This window comes from Nelumbo nucifera, chromosome 6, assembly GCF_055504915.1.
Source record: "Nelumbo nucifera cultivar China Antique chromosome 6, China Antique-T2T, whole genome shotgun sequence".
Taxonomy (NCBI): domain Eukaryota; kingdom Viridiplantae; phylum Streptophyta; class Magnoliopsida; order Proteales; family Nelumbonaceae; genus Nelumbo; species Nelumbo nucifera.
In genome coordinates, this window is record NC_142654.1 from 37,193,074 (window position 1) to 37,204,678 (window position 11,605).

The 11,605-nt window shown below is 35.6% G+C and overlaps 1 pseudogene; it reads right to left on the reverse strand.

Annotated features, from left to right (window-relative positions):
* Positions 1-1,024: 1,024 nt before the first annotated feature.
* Positions 1,025-3,400, reverse strand: LOC104608787 (lycopene beta cyclase, chloroplastic/chromoplastic-like; annotated as a pseudogene).
* Between the last annotated feature and the right edge of the window lie 8,205 nt (positions 3,401-11,605).

Sequence of the window (11,605 nt, forward strand, 5' to 3'; positions counted from 1 at the left end):
GTTCCCTGTGCACACCGTTGATATGACTCAAACATATACTGCTCATAATCAGGAGGTAAAACCTACCTCGTATTAATTGCTTCATATGCCTCCATGTTCGAACCGAACCTCTTCCTTCTCTGATTCGAGTCTCCCTCATTCGTTCCCACCAGACAGATGCTCCTCCCTTCAATCGAAAAGCTACTAATTTCACCCTTCTTTCTTCTGAGATCTCCATGTACTCGAATAAACGGTCGACCTCGGTGATCCAATCTAGAAGGCCCTCTATATCCAGATCTCCACTACAAGTAGGGATTTCGCCAATCCCTACCGGTTCTGCCATCACTGGGAATAACTGGAGCAACGCCGAATTCTAGCTCGTCGTCGCTATCATCATCAAGAATAGGGTTCATGGGTATAGGATCGATGGTTGTTCTACTGCAGTCGTCTCCTCCGGCTTGGTGCAACACGTTATCCCTATTCCTTGGAACATCCTCTCATAACAAAATCCGTAGTTGTCCAGCGATCTCTGCCAACTGTTGCTCAATGTTACGAGTGGCTGTACGCTGCTCTTCAATTGCTCTCCAAACAGCTTGTAACCCCTGATCTCCGTCACGGGGTTGGTTGTGACTGCTACCGTCTTGATTGGCCATCTGACTGGGTGAACACCTGGCTCTGATACCACCTGACGCAGTGTGACGCACTTGACCGGGCGGATTATACTAGCACCAGACGATCGAGCAACTTCGTTCGTGAAGCCTTACGTAAAGACTAAGCATAGCCTTGGTAGAGAGAGAAAAAGTGGCGAAGGAATTCTTGTATGTCTCTATTAAACTCAGAACATAATTATTTATAATACATACTGGTAGTCTTGTAGAATAACTAGGAAATTTAAACTTGTAAAACAACTAAAACAACTAGGAACTAGACTTGACGTCCACCGTCCGATAGCCACCATCATCCAATGCATGTTGGATACGTTAGCTGTCAACATTATCCGCTGCATGGTTCTCTCTAGATGTCATTATCCGATGCATGTTCCTTTCTAGTTGTGAGCTGTCGCCGGCTGGTTCGGTGGGTCGTGAGCTGGACCTCCATCACTACTAGTATTAGAGGCATGAGAGAACAATGACAATCCAAAGAATATAAGTTCAGGAAGAAATTAACAATTTAAATGACAAGAAGCCATACTAATAATGAGGTTCTAGATAAAAAAAATGCATAAAAAAACCTCCTTGTGCCTTGTAAATCAAGCTTGAGTGGAACATCCATGCCAATTAAAGTCGAAAAACTCCCTAAATCTCCTACTCTCCATGGGCCAAAGGTCCTTCTAGACTTCTACAGATAAATCAATTTCCCAAAATTAAAGCCCTTGCTCAAAACCAATGTACTGAACTATTGATTAACTATCTACAAGTGTCCTTGCCACCATGTACCCAATTGAGGGGTGAACCATCTCCACAGTACCACCAATTCCCACAACCCTCTGAGAGAGCACAGGAAGGGGACCACCGATTAGAATAACAGATCTTGCATCTTCTTCAATGCTCTTCACCTTTATAGCTAAGGCTCGGTTTGGAAGGATTACAAATGCAAATATGTAGAGTGAAAAACCTTTTATTTTGTATTATTTTATATGTATTTGCATTTGTTCTCTTTCCAAACTGAGCCTAAGTGTTTCAATCGCCACCATTCTTTGTTGTATATCTTCCATGGGTACTCTAGATCTAGCAACTAAGGACGTCTCTTCCAGAAAAATCAGCTTGGATGAGAAGGGCATTGTATACAAAAATAGGGAATATTGTTATTTTTCTCTTTCAGTTCCTTATTGACATTAGGTGCGAATCTCTCCAATCCATGAAAACCATCTTATCCAAATCAAAGGGGTGTTCTTCTACCTTTACCAAGATCCCATATGCCACTTGGCACCCAGGGTTATAGGGCTCATCAAACTGAACAAGGCACCTGGAAAAACAAATAGCATCAAGGACTATGGTGGCCTGGATGGTGACTCCATCATCACAAATTAAAAGAGACTTAGGTGTCATTTGACAAGTCTTTTTTGAAAGATCTTCTAGTAGACCTAACAGCCAAAAGACGATGTGAGCTTTTGCATTAAGATCTTAGTGGCCTAAAGACTGTTTGATTAAGGTGTGTCTTCCCGTGTGTGTTTCCGTGCGAAGACGTGATGAAAAAAGTCAAAAAGATCCATTTGGAGCTTTTAAAAAATAGCCCAAAATGGATTTCACATGTCTTTTTGGGGCGACGTCTTTTGGCGACTAGATCTTTTCCCAACCAAATGGGAAAAGACCCAAACATAGGTTGTCAGTCTTCTAAACACCCGACAGCCTACGCGGAAAGATGCGCCAAACGGGGCCTTAGACTCCTAATGTATAACTTTAAGGACCTTTGACTGATGAAACTTGACACCATTTGATATGCATTTTTGCATCATTTTCATCTTCAACTGCTTTCTACTAACCTTGCCATAAGGCCTATTAAGATGCTTCATGACCAAAACATGTGTCAAGATTGGCCTACAATCATCTCTAAGCAACTGTTTATAGCTAGTAGGCAATGCAAATATAATATAAGTCAACAGCTAGTAGGCAATGCAAATATAATATGAGTCAACTGTATCACCATATTGTAAAAACAATCTAGAGCAAAAGGGAGAAAACAATGAAAGAATAGCAAAATATTAGTGAACTATATTAACATCAAAAACTAAAACACATAAAAATAACAAGTCTTACATCATAAACCCAACAAAACCATGAGTAGGTCCAAATACAAAACCAAAAACCAAACATCATAAACCCAAAAAAAAAAAGAAAAATATGAGTAGGAAGAATCCTGCAATAATAGTTCTTGGATCATATTCTCCATGTTCATCTTACAAGAGAGATATAGGAAATTTAAAAATTATAGTACAAATCCAATATATTGTGCAATATGAGTATCAAATTTTAAAAACCTATCAAGTACAAGCATAGATAGGGATAATCACATATCAATCACTATTAGCTTTGATGTAAACTGCAACCTTTGATAAATTTGAAAATTGAGGAAGAAAATTAGAAAAACATTCATTTACAAATTACGAACCTTAAACAATGCTTAAGAAAAAAATAACAAACGATATGAAACTTAAATTGAAAAGATTGTTACCTTTTTCACGTTTGTCATGCTCTTTTACATCTTCTTCAACATTAATGGTATGTTGCATTGACTGGATCAAATCTTGAGCACATACAAGTGCTTTTTCTATTTTAGGAGTCAAAGAACTCCTAAATGCATCAAGCACACGTCCTCCAATGCTAAAAGGAGACCCCAAAGCAATAGTAGAGGTAGGAACTGACAACACATCCCAAGCCATTTGTTGGATGGGAAATCTGTGACCAATGACAATTAAGGCCATGTTTCGTTTGCTATTCAGGGCCTCATTTTTTTTAATTCTTGCTCATTCTGGACAAGAATGAACAAGAATTAATAAATTAATGCATTTGGTTACAAAATTCTTGTCATCGGGCCTCATTCTTTTCAGAATGAAAAATCAACCCATAGCACAAAAATTGAGGTAGCCTACAGCATGAAAAATAATCATGCCCCATCTTGCCCATTTTCATTCTTTAAAGAAACTCTATGCCATGCAACATTGGAAGTCCATAAACTTGGGGTTATTCTACCTTTATTCTAGTGCAACATGCACCATTGGAAGTCCATACACTTGAACCACACTTACCGAGTGTTTGATAAAACTGAATTCCAATGCTTAGTTAAGGAAGAAAAAAGAAAATCTTAATGTGGTTCTAGACTCTTAATGCCAAAGTTTGCTTATTTGCTTTTCTGTTTTTTAAATTTAAATTTGAACTGTTGCAACACCCGAGTGGTTTTTATTTCTTTTGATAGATAAAAATAAAATGGGTTTACATAAATGATTGCAAAAACTTATTTTAACCCCGGCCAAGTGGTACTGTTCCAGTTGAGGTGGATGAGCAACAAATAAGTACATTAGTAATTAAGGGTCTATTTGGTTTGAGGGAATAGGACCTAGGAATCGGAATCGGAATGGGTCATTCCAGTTCCGGATGTTTGGTCGACTGGAATGGGAATCCCATTCCCATTCTAGGTGGAATGGGAATCCCTCGTATGGGGGAATGGCCATTCCTAACCCCTCCCCAGGGAATGTGATTCCCATTCCGGATTATGAATATCATTTTTATTTTTTGGGACAAGAATGCCCTCCTCATTTTCAATTCAGTCGAAGAGATTGGGAGAGATGAACAGATAGTCGAAGAGCTTGGGAGAACACCATCGCCATCTTCCATCGCTGAACAAAGAGTCGAACCAACCTCCGACGAGGTAAGACCACCTGCTGAACCATTATCCTCCTCCTCTCCTCCTCTTCGAAATCAACCTTCCACTGATTGAACCTTCTTCTTCCTCTCCTCCTCTTCCTCATTCTTCCTTCTTTTTTTTCACTAACTGACTAGTTTTATCTTTTGCATATCTGCTCCTACTCTGTTTAGGATCGATCTACTTCTTCACTGCTACCATTAAGGGTTTTTCACACCATATCCAGGCAATCAGTGAGTATAGTTCATGTCTGCAAAATATTCATACACCGATGGATCTGCTCCTACTATATTTGGGATCTGCTCCTATTTTTTTTATGCGATTCATAGGTGTCTCCATTTCTACGATTCATAGAAATAAGATGGAAGTGTTCTGCTAGTTTCATTAACTAGTAGATTTACTTGCTACTTGCTACCGGTGGAAGTCCCCATCCCCGATTGGGTTTTACCTTGCTACAAAGCTCTTGGCCTTTTTCCTTTCCCTCTAACCTGCAAATATTCTTTACTTCTTATTCTTTAGGACAGAAGTTTTCTATTCCACAAGTCAACCTTTCTCACGTATTCAAGATCTAATATCCTTGTTGTTGTTGTTGTTGTTGTTGTTGTCCTTTTTTGCTTATTTTGTACTAGTAATTAAGTACATGCGTTGCACCTGAGAAATTTTTCTTCATATTAATTACTTGAATTTTAGATATATCAAAGTTAAGATAGAAATTGAAAATTAAAAAAAAGTAATAATATGATTAAAATAAACTTAACTATTTATTATTCAATTATGACCAGGCACTTTTTTTTGAAAAGTTGGATCATTGACCTACCATCTAGATAAGAAATAGCATTGCTTTTGTCGGAGCCGGTTGTACATTTAAAATTTGGTTACAAGTTGGTCCATAAACCAATAAAACTCTAACAAACGGCTCTACATTTCAAGTTATAAAAACCCTCGCCATGTCATCGGAGGGTTATGTGGCTATTGTCAACATGGAACTCTTAATCCATATTAGACACAATAAAAAGCTTATACTGAAATTGCCCTTTAATGTTGGGTAATTGGAAAATAAAAAAAGGGTTTTTAGTTTCTCTCTCTTTCTCTCTCTCTCTCTCTCTCTCTCTCTCACACACACACACACACAATCTCCCTCACACTCTTTCACTCACAGCCATCTTTATCTGCTCAACGACTATGTGATTTGAAAATAAATAAAAATGGTTTTTGGTTTCTATATGTACATTCTCTATATCAATTTCTCTCATTCTCTCTGTGTACCTATCGTTCTCCCTCAATCACTCTCATTCTCTCTCGGCCGATCTCTCCTTCTCCCTTAATTCCTTAATTTATATCGTTCTCCCTCAGTTTCTATCCCTCTCCCTCTCTTGTTTTTTATTTTCTTATTTTCTTGCACACTTATATGGTATTAATCAGATCGTATAAAAGAACATGAGACCAACTTGGTATAGTTCAAAAATTATTATACCAATTTGATAAAATTCACAAGAAACTTCTGGATATGAAATTTACATCAATTGGAGAACGATAGAGATTGAGGGAGAAGGAGATTTTGACCGAGAGGGAGAGTGAGGGAGAAGAATGAGAAAGATTGAGGGAGAACAATAGAGAGAGAAAGGTTTTGATTTGGCTATAGATCGAAGCAGAGAGAGTGGGAGAAACAAAGGGAGCGGGAGACCGAGAGATGACTATGAGAGTGAGAGAGAAGGGATGGAAATCGAGAGACATGCGGAGTAGGAGAGAAACTGAAAACCTACTTTCGATATAGGTTTTCTGTTGTGTCCAGCATGGAATAAGAGTCCCATGTTGGCAACAACCACATAAGCCTCTGATGACATGGTAGGGGTTTTTATAATTTGCAATGTAGAGTTGGTTTTCAGAGTTTGATTGGTTTCTGGACCAACATGCAACCTAATTTTAAATGTACAACCGACTTTGACTATAATTTTCCCTTGAAATTATATATTTCATTTACATTATATAAAATATTTTTTACTTATCACACTTAATTTTTGTTTGTCTATGGTATCATTTTACTCAAACCACTAACCTACCATCTAAAAATAAAAATTGTTTGATTTCTAGGTTGACATAAAATTTTGTATTACATTTCCATCATTGATAAAATTATTTTTTATGTATAAAACTTATTTTTGTTCAATATAATGAATGTACAATATTAGAGATGTACCCAATGTTTTATTTTTTATAAATATATAATATTAGATATGTACCCAAAATTTTCTCTTATCTTTTTTTTTTTATTTTTGTGATTCTTTGTGTTTGCTATTATTAAAAATTTTATTATTTGACTATGACATCATTTAATTTCTAGGTAGATTTTGAAATTGGCTTTCAATTTTAATCATTAATAAAAATACTTCTTAAATTTCATAGTTGTTTATTTTAATTTTTTATTATTTAATTATGGCATTATTTATTAATCCATTTGACCCCAAATGATCAAATTGTTTTCCCACCACCGGGGGAAGAAAATGGTTTTGTTTTCAAATTACTTTTCAAAATATTAATTTTTATACTATTAAAATTAATATTGTGGATTTAATTACAAGAATTTAATGATGAGAAAAATATTTTTTAAATATAGGATTTAATGAGAGAGAATAGGAAAATATTTTTATTTCCAATTGGTTTAATTTTTACATTCCATTTTCATCATTAATAAAACCATTTATTATTTAACATACTTATTATTGTTTAATATGTATGTTAAAAATGTTTCCAATTTTTTTAATTTCTATTTTTTTATTTTATATATTTTTTAATTTTATTATTTAATCGTGGCAGCATGGATTAACCCATTTGACCCAAAATGATTTAATTTCTTACCACCACTTAGATGAAAACACTATTTTTGCTAGGTAGATTTTAAAGGTATATGCTTTTATGTTATTGGAATTATTAATTTATTAAGTATGATTTAATTAATAGAACTTAATGATGAGAATAAGTAAAAAAGATTTAAATATATGATTCAATGAACATGAATAAAAGTTCATAACTTAAATGTTGGATTTAATGAGAAAGGATTGAATGCATTGAATATATTTAAATTACCTTTTTTCAACTCATTTAATATGAATAACCAATTACCCTATTTGCCCTTATTTTTTTATCATTAAATTTAAATATAGAGGGGTAAATATTGTCCTTAGAAAATTCCAGAAATATTCTTGAGGCCATTCCTACTTTTTAGCTGTTAATGGTTTGGAAATTTTCCCCTTAGCAATGTGGTGATAAACCAAAATTAGGTACAGTATATCAAAAAGGAGGGAGGGGGCTCTGGAAGATATATAGGTTATTATATGAAGTATATTTGTTGCCTGTGTTTAAAAAGAAAAATGGAGAATGGGTGGTGGAACTAACTTTTATCTAAGCATAGTTGGCTACAACTGGTGTCTTGAGCTAGTTCGCATCTCTGAAAAAAAAAAAAGAAACTATTTGGTATCTTCAAAAGAAACATGGATGATATATACTTCTATTTCAGTTAGTACAATGCTGATGTTATGATTCCATTCTAATTACCTTATACAAAAACTGGGATCACACATCATGATATCGATCTTGATTGATAGATTTTTTTTCCATAGAAAGCTACCTTACAGTGTATTTCCACATAATGGGAAGAGAAAGTTAACTAAGCTACAGAAGATGGTTGAACATCTTTTGTTGGACAGAATATGGTAGTAGGTGTCTATGCAATGCAAGATATATTACCATAAAGAACAATGGCATAACTACATCATTTTCTAAGCAAGCTCCAAAATACTGATAGTATTTGACTAAGATTTAGTACCATATCCTTACCTTGTTTAAAAATTTATCAATATTTTTCCTCCTCTAATTGAACTGTATTATCATAAAGAACAGTAGACTGGCTAGAACATCTTCTAAGCAAGCTGCAAACTTTAAAACTGTATATAACTAAGATCATGTATCATATCCCTGCCTTGGTGAGTGATTTATCATGATTTTTTTTTTTCTAATCAAAATGTATTATCACAAATTCATAATGAAAATGGAACGGCTAGAACATCTTCTAAGCAAGCATCAAAATTCAAAATACAGACAGTATTTGAGTAAGATCATATACTGCAGAACTACATTCTAGCATTTCAAATTCTGATGTGTCAAAAGTTTCACTCAGAAAATTTAATATTTCATTTTTCCAATTTAGAATCTAAAATTTCTGATTGCCATAATTATTTTTCTACCTTCTATTCATACATTCCTACTTAAATTATATTCAGTTACAGAACTTCACGCGCAGGACACCATAGACATTCATGTAATGTTGGCACACAGGGACGCAATAAGCACAATAAATCATGAAACTGCAACTGCACATAGTTAGAAATAAATTAACTGACCTGAACCTCTGAATGTATTTATAAAATTTTATAAAATTTTAAGTGTGTGATCAGAGAAATCTGTAAGTGTGTGATCAGAGAACCTGAACCTCTGCAACAAAAAGTAGTATTTATAAAATTTTAGCATAAAAAATCTGTAAGTGTGTGATCAGAGAAATTCCTCCCTAACCTCCTGCAACCAAATATCTAAGTTGTCCTCTGAATGTATGGAAAGTTTAAAACCAAATAGATGTGCACCAAGCAAATGGGTGCCACTCAATTCCCCCAGGGAATAGAATATTTGGGCAATCAAGCATAAAGCTGATGGGGACCTTCAAATTTGACAGAAGATAACTACTATCACTTGTGTACATGTTTCATTCACTTCACCTTCTCTCTGCATTGTGAGAAATAAGTTAGCTAGGAGTAGAAATGGAGAATATCTCACACTATATATCTCAGGCACTGAGAGTGCTTATATATATATATATTTAAGTGACATGGGGCAACAATGATCACCCTCTCCAATCACATCACTAATCATCGAGATGCATGCACGACGTACTACTGAATATATATACATGTAACATGTAGATGTTGTTTCTTTCTTTTATTATCACCATCATGGTCATATAGTTGTGTGGACAGATTTAAATTGACATGACATCTTGTCAACTGAAAGGGAGGTCGTCATCACAAACCCTGTCATTGTTAGGAGAGAACAAAATCATCTCTGTTGATTGATGATTCTGCTCAGAGGACCTTATCTTGGCTTTATACTTTATGCAGCTGCCTCTTTAATTAGACCATACCAACATCAAGCTACTTGGAGAAATGCCCCTCCATAACTCCCAACTCTGTAACTTTATCTACCATTATAAATTGCTTGCCAAGACACTACTACATGATGAGCGCATCAACCTCTTCCATGCAGCTAGCTAGCTCTATAGCAAACCTTCTTTTTGTTGGGTTAGGACTGGGTAATCTGCATCCTGAGGTTTAGAAACTCAATTTCATCACAATCTAATCCTCTGGATGCAGGTTACCTCTTCCTCACTAACAATTAATGCCAGCCACGCTGATAATGATGCTCAAGTTTAATCTGTAAGTGTGTGATCAGGTACATGAAAGCCAAACAAAACTAGCAATAGTGAAACATTGTTTTCAACAATGGAGAGCAAGAGACACAAGAAAACTATTGCAGCATGGTAAAGCTAAGGGCAGAGCCAGGTCAATTGTCCTGGTGCCTTGAGGATATTATAACCCCTTCATGTATTAGGGTGCATGGTAAAGCTGACTAGAGCAAGGAAATACATGTATTAGGGTGGTATTGTTGATTATTTAGTCCTGTTTAGTTGGCATTTGCCACTATTGCAGAAAGAGAAACACGTGATGGTTGGGGAAGAAGAAGGTGAATCCTCTTTCTTCGAAGTTGTTTTGTTGATTTTCATATTTGAGACATTCACTCAATTATGCTCTAGGATGCCTTTGGATTTTAGTTTTCAATACTAGGTCTAGCATTTTGACATGTAACTCACTGTACTTTTTATTTTGCATGATTCACTCACATTATCCCCTCTCTGCCCTTTATTTCCCATTGTTATTAGTTTAGCTTTACTCTTAATTCTTCAATTTCAAGACGTGTACCATGATCAACAGTAGTCTTCTTGTCTTGTCTTTATCTTTCTTCAGAGCCCTAGTATAGGCTTATATAAGAGAAGTCCTAGTCTAGTGTGTCATGAGGACAGGGACAAGCTGTATATATAAGAGGGTTTAGAGTCTCCGTATCTGAGCAGAGATCTACCAGAAATTACAAAGTTTAATTCAATCATGATCTGGTTGACTCTGGATTCGAAGATCTCGGATTAGACTCATCAGATGATGGAGGGGGGCTTGAATTTAGGCCAGTTATATACACAATCGAGTACCTATGAACTGATTCAGCTGGGGTTTAATTTAGGCTCCAGTACTGTGTCTCCTTGTATTTAATGTGTCTACTACATGAATGCATATCTTTTTTTTCTTTGGTAATACATGAATTAATGCATGTCTTGGTTTACCTAATTATTGAATTTAATTTGGAACAAGAGTTCTCTGCACTGTATGTATACTGATTTGAGTTGGGTTTTTTTTATTTTCTTTTCTTTATTTTATTAACACTAGCAACAGCAGTGTAGTTTTAGGGAGTACATATATACCATATGGGGGCTCACATCAATCGATTTATGGAGAAGAAAAAGACGTAATCGTCATATTCAGAAGGGACGAGGACTTCTCTGTCAACTTCTTTTTCCTTATTTCACTGCTTTCAAGGACTACTACTGGCTCAGTGACTGAACCTCTATGTGTTATTTTTAACCGTTCCTATACTTTGAATCCCTCATGTGTAAGGATAGGTGGTTATTGTGTTGGGTCTTTTGGAGAAAACATTGTGTAAGGGAAGCTCTTGGAGTTTGGGACATTTAATTTGTATCATGTAGCCCTACTGTCTATCAGGCCAAGATGATGGACTGGATGAGAAATCTGGAAGTTGGTATCCCTGCTCTTCTAGAAGATGGAATCAAGTTACTTATTTATGCTGGAGAATCTGATCTCATATGCAACTGCATTGGTAAGTTTCTTGGTTTGAGATAACAAGTCATCCTTTTCATTACTTGACAGCACACTTATTGTTCATTAAGAATGTCAGTTAAAAGCTGTTTATGTATATTGTGCAGGGAACTCTAGGTGGGTCCATGCCATGGAATGGTCTGGTCAGCAAGAATTTATAGCATCTCATATTACTCCATTTATAGTCGTTGGTGAAGAAGCAGGACTGTTGAAAAGCTATGGGCCTCTTAGTTTCCTCAAGGTCCAGCCACAACTCTTCATCACCCAGATAACTATTAGAA